General features: G+C 43.6%; 1 protein-coding gene and 1 pseudogene across 3 annotated transcripts in view; one reads left to right on the forward strand and one right to left on the reverse strand.

Moving 5' to 3' along the window:
- Positions 1-22,293, reverse strand: part of MAP3K8 (mitogen-activated protein kinase kinase kinase 8) — a 130,171-nt gene that overhangs the window by 65,543 nt on the left and 42,335 nt on the right. The window lies entirely within an intron of this gene.
- On the forward strand, positions 3,806-4,402 carry LOC108527897 (G1/S-specific cyclin-D3 pseudogene; annotated as a pseudogene).

A 22,293-nucleotide genomic window follows, 5' to 3' on the forward strand; every position in this document is an offset into this window, starting at 1 on the left:
TATTTATTTATTTTAAAAAAGAACAAAGTGACCTCTATATTTCTTTTTTTTTAAATAAATTTTATTGTATATATTTGAGGTTTGCAACCTCAAATCCCACCACTTTGGGAGGCCGAGGCAGGTGGATCGCTTGAGGCCATGAGTTCCAGACCAGCCTGGCCAACATGTGGAAACCCTGACTCTACTAAGTGTGTATGTACTAGGATACATATAGACAGTGAAATGCTTACTATAGTGAAGCAAATTAACATATCTACATTCTCACAATTCCTTTTTTTGTGGCAAAAGCAGTTAAAATTTGCTTATTTAACGAAAGTGCCTAATTTTACTAATTGTAGTGCCTGCTGTACATTAGATCTCTAGTTTATCCTACATATCTGCTTGTTTGTATCTCTTTTTTTTTTTTTTTTTTTTTGAGATGGAGTCTCTTTCTCTGTCACCCAGGCTGAAGTGCAGTGGTGTGATCTTGGCTTACTGCAACCTCCGCCTCCTGGTTTCAAGCGATTCTCCTGCCTCAGCCTCCCAAGTAATTGGGACTACAGGCACGTGCCACCATGCCTGGCTAATTTCTTGTATTTTTTGTAGAGACAGGGTTTAACCATGTTGGCCAGGCTGGTCTCAAACTCCTGACTTCAAGTGATCCACCCACCTCAGCTTCCCAAATTTCTGGGATTACGGGTGAGCCACTGCCCCCAGCCTACTTGTTTGTATCTTTTGACCTACATCTCTCCATTTCCTCCCCACCCCAATCTCTACATTTCTTGCACCAATTTCTCTATAGCACTTATCACTACTGACATACTATATATTTTACTTTGATTTGTTTATTGAATTTCTCTCTTCACTATAGGTTAAGCTCTATAAGAAGAAGGATTTTATTGTTTTTTTTTCATGGTTGTATTCCCAGAATCTACAGCATTGCCAATAATAATAAATTTGTCATTGTTGTTGAGACAGGGTCTCGCCCTGTTGCCCAGGCTGAAGCGCAGTTCCATGATCGTGTCTCACTGCAACCTCCACCTCTCTGGCTCAAGTGATTTTTCCTGCTTCAGCTTCCCGAGTAGCTGGGAAAAGAAGCATGCACCATCATGCTGGGCTAATTTTTGTAGTTTTGGTAGAGACAGGGTTTCATCACCATGTTACCCAGGCTGGTCTCGAACAACTGGGCTCAAGTGATCTACCCAACGTGGCTTCCCAAAGTGCCTGGGTTATAGGCATGAGCCACCATGCCTGCCTGATAAATGAGTAATAGTTGTCCCATATATAGTTAAATGAATTAATTTATGCTTATATTCTGCTTGAGGAAAGACAGACAGCAAACAAACATGTAAAAATATATAGAATGTCATAGTAACACATTCTATGGAAAAAGAGCAGTTAGGAGAATGGAGAACATCATGCCATGCTTAGAGGTAAAAGGGTTGCTATTTTATAGAGTGATCAGAAAATGCTTCTCTAATAAGGCAACATGAACTGAGGCCTGAAGAAAGAAAGGCAGTAAGCAATACAGGAGAGTACACGTCCAGGAAGGGAATACAGTAAGTGCTAATATCCTGAGGTAGAAATTTTCTTGGATGTTTGAGAAATAGAAAGGAGATTAGTATAGCAAGAGCAAAGTAGTTGAGGCAGAGAGTGCCAGGGAATGTGCTAGAAAGGATGTAGGAAGTGTGTTCACATCTGGTTTTGCAAGCATTTAGCTTGTAAGCCTGGGTAACATGACAAAACCCCATCTCTAAAAAAAATTCAAAAATTAGCTGAGTGTGGTGGTGCACATCTGTAGCTCCAGCTACTCGGGAGGCTGGGGTGGGAGAATTGCATGAGCCCAGGAGCTGGAGGCTGCAGTGAGCCGAGATTGCACCACTGCACTTCATCCTGGGTGACAGAGGGAAACACTGTCTCAAAAAAAAAAAGAAAGAAAGAAAGAAAAAAAAAAAGAAAATAATTTATCTTTTACTCAAGTGGGAAAGAAGCCCCTGGAAGGTATAAAAAAGAAGTGTGGCATGATCACAAAACTCTAGCCAGTGTGCTGAGACTAGAATAGAAGAAGCATGGGATAGAGATGCAAACCAGTTAAGAATTTATGACAAAAATGTAAGTAAGCTGAATGCAGCAACATATGAAAAGGTGATATATCATGACCAATTGGGATTAATCCCAGGAAGGCAAGGTTGGTTTAACATCTGAAAATTAACCAATATAATAGATTTTATTAACAGAATAACAGACAAAACCATATGATCATCTCAATGTAAGCCGAACATATTGCCAAAATTTCATGATAAGAATTCTTAACAAACAGAAAAGAAGGAACTTCTTCAACCTGGAAAAGGGCATCTACAGATCACCCCAGCTAACATCATGTGTAATGGTGAAAGGCTGAATGCTTTTCTTTTAAGGTCAGGTACAATACAAGGAACTGCATTCCAACCACTTCTATTCAACATTGTACTAGAGGTGCTAGCCAAGGTAATTAGGCAAGAAAGTGAAACAAAGGCTTCCAGATTAGAAAATAAAAAGTAAAATTATCTTCATTTGCAGATGACATGATCATTGTATTAGTCTGTTCTCATGCTGCTTGTAAAGACATACCCAAGACTGGATAATTTATAAAGGAAAGATGTTTGACTCACAGTTCCCCATGGCTGGGGAGGCCTCACAATCATGGCAGAAGAGCAAGGAACATCTCACATGGTGGCAGGCAAGAAGAAAATGAGAGCCAAGCCAGAGGGAAACCCCTTATGAAATCATCAGATCTTGAGAGACTTATTCACTACCAGGAGAACAGTATGGGGAAAACACCCTTATAATTCAATTATCTCCCACTGTGTTCCTCCCACAACACGTGGGAATTATGGGAGCACAATTGAAGATGAAATTTGGGTGGAGACACAGTCAAACCACATCAATTTTTTTCTTCTTCCTCTGCTTTTTTTTTTTTTTTTTTTTTTTTTTTTTTGAGGCAGAGTCCCACTCTGTTATCTGGGCTGGAATGCAGTGGTGTGTGATCTAGGCTCACTGCAACTTCCACCTTCTGGGTTCAAGCGATTCTTCTGCCTCCGACTCCTGAGTAGCTGAAATTATAGGCACCTGCCACCATACCCAGCTAATTTTTGTTTTTTGGTTTGTTTGTTTGTTTGTTTGTTTTTTGAGACAGAATCTTGCTGTGTCACCCAGGCTGGAGTGCAGGGGCGGGATCTTGGCTCACTGCAAGCTCCATCTCCCAGGTTCAAGCCATTCTCCTGCCTCAGCCTCCTGAGTAGCTGGGACTACAGGTGCCCACCACCACGCTAATTTTTTGTATTTTTAGTAGAGACGGAGTTTGACAATGTTAGCCGGGATGGTCTTGATCTCCTGACCTCATGATCCACCTGCCTTGGCCTCCCAAGGTACTGGGATTACAGGTGTGAACCAATTTTTGAATTTTTAGTAGAGACGGGGTTTCACCACGTTGGCAAGGTTGGTCTCAAACTCCTGACCTCAGGTGATCTGCCAGCCTCGGCCTCCCAAAATGTTGGGATTACAGATGTGAGCCACTATGCCCCGCCATATCAATCTTGTATATAGAAAATCCTAAAGAATTTACCAAAAAAACCCTATTAGAACTAATAACTGAGTCAGCAAGGTTGTAGACTATGAGATCAATATACAAAAATTAACTCAATTTCTGTACATGTGCAATGAATAACCCCAAAACGAAACACAGAATATAATTCTATTTATAATAGTATCACAAAGAATGACAATAATTAGAAACAAATGATGGGCGCGAGCCCATCCTCCCGCCCTGCCTGTGCGCTGCCCGCGTATGGAGCTGCTGTGCTGCGAAGGCACCAGGATCCGCAGCCTCCAGGGAACCAGCGTGTCCTGCAGACCTTGATCCGCTTGGAGTAGTGCTACGTGTACCGCACCTCCTACTTCCAGTGCGTGCTAAGGAACAGCAAACCGCACATGAGGAAGATGCTAGTTTACTGGATGCTGGAGGTGTGTGACGAGCAGCGCTGTGAGGAGGAAGTCTTTCCCCTGACCCTGATCCACCTGCGTCGCTACCTGTCTTGCGTCCCCACCAACCCGAAAGGCGCAGTTGCAGCTCTTGGATGCAGTCTGCATGCTGCTGACCTCCAAGCTGCGCAAGACCAGGCCCAGGACCATGGAGAAAATGTGCTTCTACACCGACCAGTTGCCGTACTGGGAGGTGATGGTCCTGGGGAAGCTCAAGTGGGACCTAGCTGCTGTGATTGCTCATGACTTCTTAGCCCTCATTCTGCACCAGATCTCTCTGCCCCGTGACCAACAGGCCTTGGTCAAAAAGCATGCCCAGATCTTTTTGGCCCCCTTTGCTACAGATTACAGCTTTGCCATGTACCCACCATCCAGTTGTGAAAACAACCCAGATGCCTGTTAACTGATGAACAGATAACCATATGTGATATATAGCAATACAATGGAATATGGCTTGGCATGCTGGCTCACACCTGTAATCCTGCACTTTGGGAGGCCGAAGTGGGAGGATCACTTGAGCCCAGGAGTTCAAGGCCAGCCTGGGTCACAAAGTGAGACTCCTTCTTAAAAAAATAAAATAAAATAAAATAAAAAATAGGCCGGGCGCGATGGCTCACACCTGTAATCCCAGCACTTTGGGAGGCCAAGGTGGGCGGATCATGAGGTCAGGAGATCGAGACCATCCTGGATAACATGGTGAAACCCCCGTCTCTACCAAAAATACAAAAAATTAGCTGGGCGTAGTGGCGGGAGCCTGTAGTCCCAGCTACTAGGGAGGCTGAGGCAGGAGAATGGCGTGAACTCGGGAGGCAGAGCTTGCAGTGAGCTGAGATCAAGCCACTGCACTCCAGCCTGGGCACAGAGCAAGATTCCGTCTCAAAAAGTAAATAAATAAATAAACAAATAATAAAATAAAATAAAATAAAAAATAAATAAAACAATAGAAGAATATTATTCAGTCATAGAAAGGAATAAAGTGCTAAACACACTATAACATGGATGAACTCTGAAATTATTATGCTAAATGAAAGATGCCAATCATGAAACACCACATGTAGTATGACTTCATTTATGTGAGCTGTCCAAAATAGGCAATTCCGTAGAGACAGAGAGTAGATAAGCAGTTGCTCAGGGCTGGAGGGAATGGGGTCATTGTGGGTGGGTGGTAACAGCTAAAGGACACAGGATTTCTTTTGGAGTTGTTGAAAATGTCTTAGAAATGATTGTGGTGATTTTTGCACAACTCTGAATATACTACAAACAACTGAATGTAGTACACCTTAAGTAGGTGAATTGTACGATATATGAACTAAGTCTCAATAAAGCTGTTACAAAAAAGTAATAAGAAAAAGAAACTCCAGCCATAAAAAAGGATGAGTTTGTGTCCTTTGTAGGGACATGGATGTAGCTGGAAACCATCATTCTCAGCAAACTATCGCAAGAACAGAAAACCAAACACCGCATGTTCTCACTCATAGGTGGGAACTGAACAATGAGATCACTTGGACTCTGGAAGGGGACATCACACACCGGGGCCTATTATGGGGAGGGGAGAGGGGGGAGGGATGCCATTGGGAGTTATACCTGATGTAAATGATGAGTTGATGGGTGCTGACGAGTTGATGGGTGCAGCACACCAACATGGCACAAGTATACATATGTAACAAACCTGCATGTTGTGCACATGTACCCTAGAACTTAAAGTATAATTAAAAAAAAAGAAACCCTGTACCAGAAAACATAGGTTTAATTCCCATCTCTGCTCCTGACTGCCTGTGTAACTTTAGGAATGTTACTTAACTTCTCTGTGCCATATAGTTTCCTAACAAACAAATAGAGGAGAACAATAGTTTCTGCCTTACAGGGTTGTAAGGTTTAAAAAAGTCAGTATACATAAAGCACTCAGAACCTGTGCCTGGTTTAAAAAAGTGGGGGAGGGGTTACATCACTTATTATACTGTAAGTTATCACAGAAGACACTGCACAAATACTTTACCACCCCCCCCAACCGGCCCCCAAGACTCCGGTATTGTAAATAACAACACAAACACTACAAAGTTATCTTTTCTTTGGAATTATTCAATGGATTTCTAGAAATCAGGTTCCATATTTAGTTTTAAATCATAATCCTTGTTCAATTATTTTTCCTGATGCCATTTTATTTATTTATTTATTTATTTATTTATTTATTTATTGAGACAGAGTCTTGCTCTGTTGCCCGGGCTGGAGTGCAGTGGCACAATCTCGGCTCACTGCAACCTCCACCTCCTGGGCTCAGGTGATTCTCCTGCCTCAGCCTCCCGAGTAGCTGGGACTACAGGTATGTGCCACCACACCCAGCTAATTTTTGTATTTTTAGTAGAGATGGGGTTTCACCATGTTGGCCAGGTTGGTCTCGAACTCCTGACCTCAAGTCATCTACTTGCCTCAGCCTCCCAAAGTGCTGGGATTACCAGCATTTATACAAATTGCTTAGAACTTTCCTCTTTTATGAGTTGGAGTGAAGGAATGTAGTCAGTTCAGTTAGTAATGCTTCCTAGAAACATGGAGAAATTGTGCAGGAGAGGGGGAAAAAAAAGACAAATGCAAAACTGAGCCAGTTGTATATCATTGTATATGCATCCAAACCTATAAGGATGGTAACATTTTTGTGTTCAAATCCCATCTTTTGTAGAGGACAAAACAAGCACATTGGAAGTAGACTTGGGGTCTAACTTCTGAGCCTTGTTCATTTTCCTCTTCTGTAAAATGAGAATAAACTGCGACAAGTAAGTTAAAGTCTGTGAAACAGGAATACTACTTAACCCATAAGCAAATACTACTGGAAGTTTTGAATGAGACATTCAAATGCTTAAATTCTGACCATGTTACATTTTGTGTGTGTCAAGGTTAGGTAATTTGTGTGTGTCTAGGCTTCTAACTCTTAACTTAGTGCTCCTTCCTCATGAGCTTGCTCTCTGGCTCTAGTTTCTTTCTATTATTATTATTATTATTATTATTATTATTGATTTTCTTTTTTTGGGACGGAGCCTTCCTCTGTCGTCCAGGCTGGAGTGCAGTGGCACAATCTTGGCTCACTGCACCCTCCGCCTACGGGGTTCAGGTGATCCTCGTGCCTCAGCCTCCCAGGTAGTTGGGACTACAGGCATGCACCAGCACGCCCAGCTAATTTTTTTTTTTAGTAGAGATGGGGTTTCACCATGTTGGCCAAGCTGGTCTCAAGCTCTTGACCTCAGGTGATCCGCCTGCCTCAGCCTCCCAAAATTCTGGGATTATAGGCATGCATGAGCCACTGCACCTGGCCTCTGTGACATTTTGGACTAGATAGACCTTTTTTTCTATCTAGTTCTTTACCCCAATGCGTGATAAAGGTCACAATGTCAGGCTAAGGCTTTCTGTTAAAGCTCCTGGCTGTCATGTAGTGGGAGAGGGCGGAGCTGAAATCAGGATTGTGAGATGTGACTGAAACGTCTGCTGCAGCTCCAGGTGAGAGAGGCCCAAGACCTAGCATGCCAACAAAATCTTCCAAGATCTGGCCAGCCAAGCAAGCTTCTACTTTCTTGATGTGCCCCCCGACATATAAAGATCACAGCTTTTGCCAGCCAAGGTGGCTCATGCCTGTAATCCCATCACTTTGGGAGGCCAAGGCAGGAGGATTGCTTGAGCCCAGGAGTTTGGGACCAACTTGGACAACATGGCGAGACCCCATCACTACAATAAAAAATACAAAAATTAGTCAGGCATGGTGGCATGCACCTATAGTCCCAGCTACTCAGGAAGCTGAGGTGGGAGGGTTGCTTGAGCCTGGGAGGTAGAAGCTGCAGTGAGCTGAGATCACACCACTGTGCTCCAGCCTGGGTAACAGAGTGAGACCCTGTCTCAAAAAAACAAAAACAAAAACCCACAGCTTTTGAAAAGAGATGGAGTGACAAAGATCACAGAACAAAGAGTTAATAAAAAAACCCGCGTTGTTCTTTTGTTAAGAACAACCAGGGCTGGGCAGAAATGAAGCCATTTCCCCTCTCAGATGATTGGACACCTCACCTTTTAGGGGCAGGGTCTGGGTGGAAAGAGGGAAGAAGCTTCCTTCAAAACCAGCTTTCAGAAAGTTGGATGCTTTTTGGAGAGGACTGAATTTGGATTAGGCATTCACATGTGTTTCTGCCCTTTACAGTCATTTCATAGAAGCTAAATCATTTCTTAAAACCCATGTTATTTCCACCCCTTCCAAAAGGAGCTTTATCTTGTAAACTGAGCATCTACAAACCAATCCTATAATGACTTGATTAGTCCCAGGAAAGCTCCTGCCTTTAATCCTTTTCTGTCTCATCTCCTGGTGCCAGGAAGGGCCACCATAGGACCCTCCCAGGTCTGGAGGTGCCCCCCTCACTGTCACTCTCTCCTCCCCTGTCACCTGCTAGCCCCTGAGGCCTTCTGAGTGATGGGGAGGGCTTGGCCCAGATCTTTATAGGGAAGAAGGCAGGAGACCCTTCCCTAGGTCAATCCCTGGGCAGACCCCACTTCCTTCATTTCCTCATTCTTTCATCCAGTTAACACATGCTTAGTGCATCTCATATGCCAGGCACTGTGCTTTGCACTTCACTCTGTGAGCTCTGATAATAGGGACTAGTATTAGTTTTCATTTATGCGTGAGGAAATCACGGCTCAGACAGGTTAAGTCGCTTGCCTGCGACCACACGGTTAATGAGTGACTTTGCCATACTGGGACCTAGAGTCTGAATCCAGCTGAGCCACTTCCAATGGGAAGCTCACACCAGATCCACACTCAGAGCAAAGGAAGCCACACTGCAGTGGACAACAAGGGCTTCCTGGAAGTGGTACACGGCCTGAGGTCAGGAAGGACCAGGCTGGGAGAAGGCTACCGACTGCTTACTGTAAGCAGCCTCAGCAAGGCAGAACCCAGTGAGACAGGCCAGGGTGGCGGGAGGCTCTTTGGTGACCCTGGATGGGCTCTGCTGGTGGGAACTTGATCCCACCATTAGCTTTTGAGCTCTTGCCACATGCCAGGCATAGGCCCTGTCCCAGGAATCCCACATACCATCATGTGCCATGGCCTGGGTCTCTGCTACGGCTTCAGTAGCTCATGTTCCCCTCTTCCTGAACACCCATCTTGGAGGATCCTAGAGCCTCAGGCCAAGGCATCTCTAGAATCCCTGAGCTTCTGGGCCCCTGCCTGGCAAGACTGATGCTGATCAGAGTCCTGCACCCTCCCCCTGCTCCCAGTCCAGGCCAGATGGCTTCTGTTTACCTGGGTCTCCCCTGAGCTCAGCTGAGCTCCAGCTCATAGTGGGTAACGTGTTGGGAATCAGTGGAGAGCTGGCCCTGAAGATCCCTAAATAATGTATCAAAGCCCTTCTCCCCTGCAGACCCATTAGGGTGGGGATGAGGGAGATAATGCAGATGAGTCACTGTGTCCCCCACCCCAGGAAGAATACTAGGGCTCCAAAAGCCTTTGCCCTGGTGTGCATGGGCTTGAGACTCAAAGGTCCACAGGGCTGGGTGATCCAGTACATAGGTAAACCGAGGCAGGTTTGGGGTGACAACAAAACCAGTACATCCTCCAAAAGAGGGCAAAGGAGGTTCAGCTTCCAAATATTCAGACTTTTGCCATTGGAAACGTTAAGAGAAAAAAAAACCATTTTATTTTTAGCATCCATATAAAAGTTGTGCTGTATGGTTAATGGTTTTGTTTTTATTTTGAATTTTCTCACCTGCAGAGAAGCACCAAAGCATCTTCAGTGCTTAGACCTGAAAAAGTCAAAGTCCCTTCTGGAGTTCCAGTCACAACCACAGAAGAGCAGAGCTGGGGGGCCTGCTGAGTTCACTCCATCTACTCCACCCCACTCCCGGAACTGTACAGGCTGGGCAGTCCAGGCCAATGCAGGCATCCCCTTCTGATTCTATGAAGAAAGTCCTGGCCAGAACTTCCAACACTATGTTGAATAGGTGAGAGAGCTCATCCTTGTCTTGTGCCTGTTTTCAAAGGGAGTGCTTCCAGTTTTTGCCCATTCAGTATGATATTGGCTGTGGGTTTGTCATAAATAGCTCTTATTATTTTGAGATATGTTCATCTTTTAATATTTGAGATACATTCCATCAATACCTAGTTTATTGAGAATTTTTAGTATGAAGCGCTGTTGGATTTTGCCTCTATTGAGATAATCATGTGGTTTTTGTCTTTGGTTCTATTTATATGCTGGATCACATTTTTTGATTTGCATATGTTGAACCAGCCTTGCATCCCAGGGATGAAACCAACTTGATCATGGTGGATAAGCTTTTTGATGTGCTGCTGAATCTGGTTTGCCAGTATTTTATTGAGGATTTTGCATCGATGTTCATCAGGGATATTGGTCTAAATTTCTCTTTTTTTTGTTGTGTCTCTGCCAGGCTTTGGTATCAGGATGATGCTGGCCTCATAAAATCAGTTAGGGAGGATTCCCTCTTTTTTTACTGTTTGGAATAGTTTCAAAAGGAATGGTACCAGTCCTCTTTGTACCTCTGGTGGAATTCAGCTGTGAATCCGTCTGGTCCTGGACTACTTTTTCTGCTTGGTAGTGACTTATATTTTGCCTCATTTCAGAGCTGTTATCCTGGTCTCTTCAAGAATTTCAACTTCTTCTTGGTTTAGTCCTGGGGCTATATGTGTCCAGGAATTCTATCATTTCTTCCAGATTTTCTAGTTTATTTTCCATAGAGGTGTTTATAATATTCTCTGATGGTAGTTTGTATTTCTGTGGGATCAGTGGTGAATATCCCCTTTATCATTTTTTATTGCATCTATTTGATTCTCTCTCTTTTCTTACCTTATTAGTCTTGCTAGCAGTCTATCAACTTTTGTTGTCTTTTCAAAACAGGGCATCCAGGCAAGAGAAAAAATAAAGGGTTATTCAATTAGAAAAGAGGTAGTCAAATTGTCTGTGTTTCAGATGACATGACTGTATATTATAGAAACCCATCATCTCAGCCCAAATTCCTTAAACTGATAGCAACTTCAAACAATTTCAGGGCACAAAATCAATGTGCCAAAATCACAAGCATTTCTATACACCAAATATCAGAACAAACAGAGGCCAAATCATGGAGTGAACTCCATTCCACAATAGCTTCAAAGAGAATCAAAATACCTAGGAATCCACTTAAAAGGGATGTGAAGGACCAAGGGAACTACAAACACTGCTCAGTGAAATAAAAAGAGGACACAAACAAATGGAAGAATACTCACCATGCTCATAGATAGGAAGAATCAATATGGTGAAAATGGGCAAAACTGCCCAAGGCAATTTATAGATTCAATGCATCCCATCAGCTAACAATGACTTTCCTTCACAGAATTGGAAAAAACTACTTTAAAGTTCATGTGAAACCAAAAAGAGCCCACATTGCCAAGACAATCCTAAAGCAAAAAGAACAAAGCTGGAGGCATCACAGCTACCTGACTTCAAACTATACTGCAAGGCTTACAGTAACCAAAACAGGATGGTACGCGTACCAAACAGATATATAGACCAAGGGAACGAAAGAGCTCAGAAATAATACACACATCTACAACCATCTGATCTTTTGACAAACCTGACAAAACAGAAATGGGGGAAAAGTTCCCTATTTAGAATAAATGGTGCTGGGAAACTAGACAGCCATATGTAGAAAAGCTGAAACTGGATCCCTTCCTTACACCTTATACAAAAATAATTCAGATGGATTTAAAGATTAAATGTTAGACCTAAAACATAAAAACCCTAGAAGAAAACCTAGGCAATACCATTCAGGACACAGGCATGGGCAAGGACTTCATGTCATTGATAACAACAAAAGCATGGCAACAAAAGCCAAATAGACAAATGGGATCTAGTTAAACTAAAGAGCTTCCTGCATGGCAAAGAAACTACCATCGGAGTGAACAGCAACCTACAGAACGGAGAAATTTTTTCAATCTACCCATCTGACAAAGGGCTTAATATCAGAATCTACAAAGAACTTAACAAATTTACAAGAAAAAAAAAAACCCAATCAAAAATGGGCAAAGGATATGAACAGACATTTCTCAAAATGAAGACTTTATGCACCAACAGACACATGAAAAATCTCATGCATCACTGGTCATCATGAGAAATGCAAATCAAAACCAGATGAGATACCATCTCACACAGTTAGAATGGTGATCAGGTTAAAAAGTCAGGAAACAACAGGATGCTGGAGAGGATCTGGAGAAATAGGACTTTTACACTGTTTGGTGGAGTGGTAAATTCATTCACCATTATGGAAGACAGTGTGGGGATTCCTCAAGTATCTAGAATAAGAAACACCATTTGACCCAGGGATCCCATTACTGGGTATACACCCAAATGATTATTATTATTATTATTATTATTATTTGAGACACAGTCTCACTCTGTCACCCAGGCTGGAGTGCAGTGGCCAGATCTCAGCTCACTGCAAGCTCCACTTCCCGGGTTCACGCCATTCTCCTGCCTCAGCCTCCAGGCGCCCACCACCTCGCCCGGCTAATTTTTTGTATCTTTTAGTAGAGATGGGGTTTCACCGTTTTTGCCAGGATGGTCTCGATCTCCTGACCTCGTGATCCACCCGTCTCGGCCTCCCAAAGTGCTGGGATTACAGGCTTGAGCCACCGTGCCTGGCCATACCCAAAGGATTATGAATCATGCTACTATAAAGACACATGCACACGTATGTTTATTGAGGCATTGTTCACAACAGTAAACACTTGGAACCAACCTACATGTCTATCGATGATAGACTGGATTAAGAAAATGTGGTACATATACATCATGGAATACTATGCAGCCATGAAAAAGGATGAGTTCATGTCCTTTGCAGGGACATGGATGAAACTGGAAACCATTATTCTCAGCAAACTATCACAAGGACAGAAAACCAAACACCACATGTTCTCACTCATAGGTGAGAATTGAACAATGAGAACACTTGAACACAGAGCAGGGAACATCACACACTAGGGCCTGTCAGGGGGTGGGGGACTGGGGAAGGGATAGCATTAATAAATGGTGCTGGTAAAACTGGTTAGCCATATGTAATGCCTAATGTAAATGACAAGTTGATGGGTGCAGCAAACCAACATGGCTCATGTATATCTATGTGAGAAACCTGCACATTGTTGATATGTACCCTAGAACTTAAAGTATAAGAAAGAAAGAAAGAAAGAAAGAAAGAAAGAAAGAAAGAAAGAAAGAAAGAAAGAAAGAAAGAAAGAAAGAAAGGAAAGAAAAGGAAAGGAAAGGAAAGGAAAGGAAAGGAAAGGAAAGGAAAGGAAAGGAAAGGAAAGGAAAGGAAAGGAAAGGAAAGGAAAGGAAAGGAAAGGAAAGGAAGAAAGAAAGTCTAGGAAGGGAGCAGAGAGCTGCAGAGGAGGAGGGAGGGGATCAGAAGGAGGAGGAGGAGCAGGAGGAGGAAGAGGAGGGGGAGGGGGAAGAGAGTGCCAGATTGATGAAATTTTTGCTCCTCCTGGCACCTTGTCCTTCCCCTGGACCTAACTGAGCCTTCCCAGGTGCTATGCACTCAATGTATCCTGCATGATGGGATTAATGCCCTTATAGGAAGAAACATAAGCAAACATGCTCTCTGTCTCTCTCTCTCTGCCACGTGAGGATATAGTAAGGAGGTGTCCATAGGAGAAACCAAGAAAAGAGTCCTCACCCAATCCAAACCATGCTGGCAGCCTGATCTCTGACTTTCCAGCCTCTAGAACTATGAAAAATAAATGACTGTTGAAGCCACCTAGTAATTTTTTATGATTTGTTATAGCAGCCCGAACTGAATAAGGCACCAGGCCACTATAAGACTTGACTGCCTGCTCTCTGTCTCTCTTTGCTGTCTAGACCCTGGGTCTCTGCCCTTTCTCTGGTCACTCCTTCCCTGTATACTGTCCCTTCTGCAGTCTGCAGCCTCTGTTGCTCCTTAGTCCACTGTTCTTGGCCATCTCTTCCACCTGTGACCACTCTCTCCTCATTCCCTGTGGGATGAGCTCACTCAAAGTAATTGCTACTTTGGTACCAATTACTATCTATGGCAGTGGGTCTTGACTTTGGACAGACCTTCTAGAAACTCTCAGTGATTGGTCTGGGTGCAGCCTGGCCATAGAGCATTCTGAAAGCTCCTCAGGGCATTCTAATATAGACCACTGGACAGTAAAGCGTTAGTTTGCTCAGCAGCTTTGGGTCACTCCATCCCTGCACATTCCAAAACAAGGACTGGCCCTTGACCACCTCTGGGGAGATAACTTCTGAGTAACTTCTGAGCCCTTCGAATATTCTGCCTTCATTTTTATTTTTTCTGAGGTGGAATCTTGCTGTATCGCCCAGGCTGGAGTGCAATGGCACGATCTCAGCTCACTGCAACCTCTGCCTCCTAGGTTCAAGTGATTCTCCTGCCTTAGCCTCCCAAGTAGCTGGAATTACAGGCACCCACCACCATGCCCAGCTAATTTTTTTCTATTTTCAGTAGAGACAGGGTTTCGCCATGTTGGCCAGAGTAGTCTCAAACTCCTGACCTCAGTTGATCTGCCCATCTCAGCCTCACAAAGTGCTGGGATTATAGGCATGAACTGCTACACCCAGCCGAATATTCCGCCTTCTAAGAATGTTTTTGTATACCTGAGGCTTTGGGCTTTGCTGTATCAATATGACTTCTCTAGGGACTGAAGCCTGAGTAGCTGGGGTCAATCACCTAGGAGCTGCATGCCTGCACGATTGACCCCCAAGAAAAACCCGGCACACTAAGGGTTGCTTGGGTGGGCTTCTCTGGTAGACAACCCTTAGCATGTGCTGTCACACATCATTGCTGGGAGAATTAACCACTGTCTGTCCAACTCCACTGGGAAAGGATAACTGGAAGCTGGTGCCTGATTTTTCCTGGACTTTGTCCCTTTTCCCTTTGCTGACTTTAATCTGTATCTTTTCACTGTAATGAACTATAACTAAGATTATAATGGCTTTTCTAAGTCTTTGAGTCCTTATAGCAAATCACTGAGGCTGTGGCTGGTCTTAGGGATCCTCTACACAACCACCAAGACACAGGAACACTGAGCTACAGTATACACATTGCTGGGCCCCACTCCAGAGATTTGGATTCAGTGCACCTGGGGTGGGCTTAGGAATCTGTGTGGTTAGTAAGTTCCCCCACACCCTGCTTTGCTCCCATTCAGTGAATACAGGTCGCATGGCTGCCTGCCCCCTCTCCCTACCTGCTAAAGGCCAGTCACCCAGTCCTCTCAACCATCTCCAGAGTCTCATCTCTTCCTTCTTCCCCTCCTCTTTGCTTCATCCCCCAATTTCATTCCACTTGGCCACACTGCAGGCAAATCAGAATCTGAGCCTGGCATTTTGCTTTGGGAAGTTTCTCAGTGGCTTTCTGCGTACATGTGGTCCAAACTCTTGGCGGCATTCAGGATCTTTCTTGGCCTTTTCAGCCTCCCCTCTCACCACAACACTGTCCCTTCCAGCCTTGAGGAATTCCTTGCAGCCTCAGAATAGGAGAACTCCCTCCATCTGGAATGCCCTTTGCCTCCCTTTCTACATCCTCTCTTAGGCTACTCACCAGCCTGCATTTCAATTGCTCATTTGCTTGCCTGACCCCCTCTCTATGCCAGAACCTGGCAGCTTCATAGAAGTCCCTTAATAACTGTACAGTGAATGAGTGAATGAATGAATGAGAGTCTTGTTCATCTGAGTTCCCAGGGCCCAGCATGGTGCTTGGCACACGGTAGGCACAAATAAATGAGAGATGAGTGAACAGTTTTTGCATCCCACCCCCAAGCCCACCTCCCTTCCTTGTCTCCCCTCCTTTCTGTCATTCTTCTTTATCACTGAAGATCCTTTTTTGATTATATTCTGATTCTGCTACCCAGGGGCTCTTCTGCAGAATGCCTCAGTTGCCTCCCAGTTGATCCTTTTACCTCCAACTTCAGCAGATAAGGAACTGAGAGCTTGCAGGGGGCAGTTGAGGAAGATTGCAAATCAGTGTCAAATATCTGTGTAGAGCTGAACTTGATTTGAACCTCCCATAGGCCCAGGGAGGGTGGTGATATTCTCCTCAATTTACAGATGAGGAAACTGAGGTTCAGAGAGGTTGAGTGTTTGCACATGGTAGCTTGATAGCAGAGATGCGATGGGAGCACAGATCTTCAGCCGCGTGTCTTTGTGCTCTCTTTTTCAGCCAAACACCAGGGGCCTTGAAGGTCACAAAAAGTATTTCGGCCTTCGGATATTTCAGTGCTACACTTCCTTCACCAGCCTTTTCTTCTTAAATTGCTGCTTCTGATGCTGAATGATCACCAGCCCCAGGTAAAAGAAACACAATTTTGTCACTGTGTCAAGCGGAAACAAGCTCAGTGCTGGGAAAGGAAATCAAACTCTCCTTGGAGAAAGTCAGATGGGACATACCACTTTTAGGCCCAGCTGGATGTGCAAGGAGAGAGCCCCCAGACCACCTGCCACAGGCCAGCCTCCTCACCAGCAGGGTGCACCAGCATTTCTCCTTCTTCCCAGAGACCTTCCTCTGTCTGATGAAATTCCAGCTCTTGGCAGGCACTCGAGGCCTTCTCTGATCTCACTGTGACTGTAGGTCAGACACATTCTAGATTGACAGAATATTGCCCATGGGGCTGAAACCCCTTAAACACAAAATACCTTCAGTGTTTGCTAGAGGGACTGTGCGGTCTGGGTTGGCCAATCTCCTTGGGAACAGCTGAACTGAGAAATGCAAACGGCCTTCCTGGCTGCCCTGGGGAGAAGGAGTCAGCAGGTAGCACGGGGCAGCACATCTCACAGAACTCCAAATTCAAGTGCTGCCTCCACCTCTACCTGGCAACCTTCCCTTCTCTTCGTTTCCGTTTCTCCTTCTGCCAAATAAGAGAGTTTGACCAGGTCATATTTAAGAGCCCTTCCTTCTCCAGCATGCACAAGTGAGTACACACCTCTCTTAGACACTGTTCTATTAGTTACAGTGGCTCGGCACCATCACTTTTCAACCCAAGGCTTTACCTTCAAGGGGCCAGTTCTGGACCTTTCATTGGAAAAACTAGGCATTTGCCATTTGATTTTGAATCATTTTGAAATGTCATCAAGTCCATTCCCCTCCCTTTAGGACCGACAGTACCAAATCTTTCTCTCCAGTTTGCAAATATGACCATTTCTTGTCTCTCTGGGAGATCTTCTTCTTTGACCAGACTGCATCTTCATTGTCCCCTTTTATGGGGACAATTTAGGCTACCACTTCTGAGATATTTGTATCTCCCTCCTCTGCCTGTCCAGATCCTCCCCGTCCTTCAAAGGCCTCTCAGGAAGGCCATCCCTGATGATGACTTCCAGGAGTAAGTCCTCTCCTCTGATCTCACATAGTATTTATTATCTGTTTCTCTTCATTTATTCATTCTTGTTTCTCCTCATTTATTCATTCTTGTATCTACTCAAGTTATCGAGTACCTGTATTAGTCTGTGCTCAACTGCTATGAAGAAATACCTGAAACTGGGTAATTTTTAAAGAAAAGTTTAATTGGCTCACGGTTCTGGAGGCTGTACAGGAAGCATGGCTAGGGAGGCCTCAGGAAACTTACAATCACAGCAGAAGGGGAAGGAGAAGCTAGCATGTCCTACATGGCTGGAGCAAAAGGAAAAGAGAGCAAAAGGGGAAGTGCCACACATTTTACAACAACCAGATCTCACGAGAACTCTATCACAAGAACAGCAAGGGGGATGTCTGCCTCCATGATTCAATCACCTCCCACCAGGCCCCTCCTCCAACAATAGGAATTACAATTCAACATGAGATTTGGGTAGGGAGACAGAGCCAAACCCTATCATTCCACCCCTGGACCCTCCCAAATCTCATGTCCTTCTCACCTTTCAAAACACAATCATCCCTTCCCAACAGTCCCCCAAAGTTTTAAATAATTCTAACATTAACTCAAAAGTCCAAGTTCAAAGTCTCATCTGAGACAAGGCAAGTCCCCTCCACCTATGAATCTGTAAAATAAAAAACAAGTTGGTTACTTCCAAGATAAAATAGGGGTACAGGCATTGGGTAAATACTCTCTTTCCAGAAGGGAGAAATTGACCAAAACAAAGGGGTTGCAGGCCCCACACAAGTCTGAAACTCACCAAGGCAGTCATTAAATCTTAAAGTTCCAAAATAATCTCCTTTGACTTCATGTCTCATATCCAAGACATGCTGATGCAAGGGGTGGGCTCCCAAGGCCTTGGGCAGCTCTGCCCCTATGGCTCTGCAGGGTACAGCCCCCTCAGCTGCTTTTGTGGACTGACATTGAGTGCCTACAGCTTTTCTGGGTGCACAGCACAAGCTGTCAGTGGATCTACCATTCTGGGGTCTGGAGGATGGCTGCCCTCTTCTCACAGCTCCACTAAAGAGTGCCCCAGTGGGGACTCTGTGTAGGGGCCCCTACCTCACATTTCTTCTCTGTACTGCCCTAGTAGAGGTTCTCCATAAGGACTTTATCCCTGAAGCTGACTTCTCCCTGAACATCCCTATATCCTTTGAAATCTAGGCAGAGGCTCCTGAGCCTAAACTTGTGACCTCTGACACTTGCAGACTTAACACCATGTGGAAGCCTTGATGGCTTCCAGCTTGCACCCTCTGATGCAGTGACCTGAGATGTATCTAGATCCGTTTTAGCCACAGCTGGTGCTGGAGTGGCTAGGACACAGGGAGCCATATCCCGAGGCTGCACAGAGCAGCAGGGCCCTGGGTCTGACCAACAAAACCACTTTTCCCTCCTAGACCTCCAGACTTGTGATGGGAGGGGCTGCCAAAAGAGGTCTTTGAAATACCTTGGAGGCATTTTCCCTATTGTCTTGGCTATTTATATTTGGCTCCTCTTTACCTATGTAAATTTCTGCAGCCTTGAATTTCTCCCCAGAAAATGTATTTTTCTTTTCTACCACATGACCAGGCTGCAAATTTTCTAAACTTTTATGCTCTGCTTGCCTTTAAATATAATTTCCAGTTTCAGATAATCTCTTTGCTCATGCATGTAAATGTAGGCTGTTAGTAGCAGCCAGGCCACATCTTGACCACTTGGTTACTTAAAAATTTCTTCTGCCAAAAACCCTAAATCAAGCTCAATGTTCAACAGATCCTTAGAGCAGGGGCACAATGCCACTAATCTCTTTGTTAAAGCATAGCAAGAGTGACCTTTACTCCATTTCCTAATGAGTTCCTCATCTGCATTGGAGTCCTCATCAGCCTGGACTTCATTGTCCATATCACTCTGAGCATTTTGGTCATAACCATTCAACAAGTCTCTAGGAAGTTCCAAACTTTCGCTTATCTTCCTGTCTTCTTCTGAGCTCTCCAAACTGTTCCAACCTCTGCCTGTTACCCACTTCCAAAGTCACTTCTATATTTTCAGGTATCTTTATAGCAATGCTCCACTCCAAGTACCAAAATCTGTATGAGTCAGGGTTCTCCAGAGGACACAATTAATGGGATATATGTATATATGAAATGGAGTTTATTAGGGAAAATTGGCTCACATGATCACAAGGCAAAATCCCACAATAGGCCATCTGCAAGCTGGGGAAGAAAGAAGCCAGTAGTTGCTCAGTCTGAGTCCAAAAGTGTCCAAAAGTGTCAAAAGCAGGGAAGCCAAAAGTGCAGCCTTCAGCCTGTGGTCAAAGGCCTGAGAGCCCCTGGACAACCACTGGTGTAAGTCTAAGAATGCGAAGTCAAAGAACCCAGAGTCTGATGTGCAAGGGCAGGAAGAACAGAAGGGAGCATCCAGCACTGCAGAAACATGAAAGCCAGAAGACTCAGCAAGCCAGCTTATCCCACCTTCTTCCACCTGCTTTGTTCTAGCCATGCTGGCAGCCAGCTGGATGGTGCCCACCCACACTGAGGGTGGGACTTCCTCTCCTAGTCCACTGACTCAAATGTCAATCTCCTCTGGCAACACCCTCACAGACATACCCAGAAACAATACTGTACCAGGCATCCTTCAATCCAATCAAGTTGACACCTAATATTAACCATCACAGTACCTATGGTGTGCTGGGTGGTGTAAGGTTACAAAGCCAAATAGACAAGGTTCCTGACCCAAAGGAACTTCCAATTTAGTTGATTGGAACTCTAATGCAAAGTTGGTTATAAAAAATGTACAAGAGAAGTCATATAGAGGGCCAGTACAGTTGGGGGGTGACAGAAAAGAGAGAAAGAGTCTTCTTTCTGGGAACCTAGTATTTAAGCAAGGTTCTTGAAGGATAGATATAGTCTGATGTGTCAGTCAGCTCAGGTTGCCATAACAAAATACCATAGACTGGGTGGCTGAAACAACAGAAATATATTTTCTTGTAGCTCTGAAAGCTGGAAAGTCCAAGATAAAGATGCCAGCAGGGTCAGTGTCTGATGAGGGTTCTCTTCTTGGGTTGCAGGTGGCCACCTTCTCATTTTGTGCTCACACGATCTTTCCTTGGTACGTGGACCTTCTCACAAGGCCACTCATCCTATCAGATTGGGAGCCCACCCTTATGACCTGACTTATTTTTTTAATTTTTAATTTTTGTGGGTACACAGTAGGTACATATACTTATGGGTTGTATGAGATATTTTGATACAGGCATGCAGTGCATAATAATTATATCTGGAAATGGGGTATCCATCACCTCAAGCATTTATCCAAACAATTCAATTACATTTTTAGTTATTTTAAACTATGTAAGTAAATTAGTATTGACTATAGTCACCCTGTTGGTGCTATTAAATACTAGGTCTTATTCATTCTTTCTAACTAATTTTTGTACCATTAACAACTTACCCTTCCTTATCATCTCCCCACTACCCTCCCCAGCCTCTGGGAACCATCCTTCTACTCTTTATCCCCATAAGTTCAATTATTTTAACTTTTAGCTTCTGCAAATAAGTGAGAACATGTGAAGTTTGTCTTTCTGTACCTGGCTTAGTTCACTTAACATAATGACTTCCAGTTTCATCCATGTTGTTGCAATTGACACATAGACCAATGAAATAGAATAGAGAATCCAAAAATAAATCCATACATCTACAGTGAACTTATTTTTGACAAAAGTGACAAGAATATGCATTATGAAAAGGACAGTCTCTTCAATAAATGGTTCTAGGAAAATTGAATATCCATATACAGAAGAATGAAGTCAAGCCCCTATCTTTTGCCATATTAAAAAATCCAATTTTCTCAGCATCATTTACTGAAGAGACTGTTTTTTCCATAATGTGTATTCTTGGCATATGTTTTTATGCCAGTACCATATCGTTTTGACTACTTAGCTCTCTAGTATAATTTGAAGTCAGGTAATGTGATTACTCTAGTTTCATTCTTTTTGTTTAGGATAACTTTGGCTATGCTGGGTCTTTTTGTAGTTTCATATAAATTTTAGGATTTTCTTTCTGTTTCTGTGAAGAATGTCATTGATGTTTTGATAGACATTGCATTGAGTCTGTGGATTGCTTTGGGTGGTATGGACATTTTAACATTGATTCTTCCATCCATGAACATGGAATATCTTTTCATTTCATTTTTGTCCTCTTTAATTTCTTGTATCAGTGTATAGTTTTCATTGTAGAGATCTTTTACTTCTTTGACTAAGTTAATTCCTAAGTATTTTATTTTATTTGTAGCTATTGTAAATGGAATTACTTGCTTGATTTCTTTTTCAGATTGTTCTCTGTTGACATATAGAAATGCCACTGATTTTTGTATGTTGATTTTGTATCTTGCAACTTTACTGAATTGGTTATCAGTTCTAATAGTGTTTCTGTGTGTGGAATCTTTAGGGTTTTCCAAATACAAGATCATATCATCTGCAAATAAGAATAATTTGACTTCTTTCCTTCCAATTTGGATGCCCTTTATTTCTTTCTCTTGTCTGATTGCTCTAGCTAGGATTTCCAAAACTATGTTGATAACAGTGATGAAAGTGGTATCCTTTTATGTTCCAGATCTTAGAGAAGAGGCTGTCAGTTTTCTCCCATTCAGTATGAAACTAGCTGTGGGTCTGTTGCATATGGGTTTCATTATTTTGAGGCATGTGCTTTCTATACTCAGTTTTTCAAGGGGGTTTTAATCACGAAGGGATGTGGAATTTTATCAAATGCTTTTTCAGCTTTCATTGAAATGATCATGTAGTTTTGTCCTTCATTCTGTTGATATGATGTATCACATTGATTGATTTGCATATGTTCAACTATCCTTGTGTCCCTGGACTGAATCCCACTTGGTCATGATGAACGATCTTTTTTATGTGCTGTGGA

Source organism: Rhinopithecus bieti, unplaced genomic scaffold (genome assembly GCF_001698545.2).
Source record: "Rhinopithecus bieti isolate Rb0 unplaced genomic scaffold, ASM169854v2 scaffold_758, whole genome shotgun sequence".
NCBI classification, from domain to species: Eukaryota; Metazoa; Chordata; class Mammalia; order Primates; family Cercopithecidae; genus Rhinopithecus; species Rhinopithecus bieti.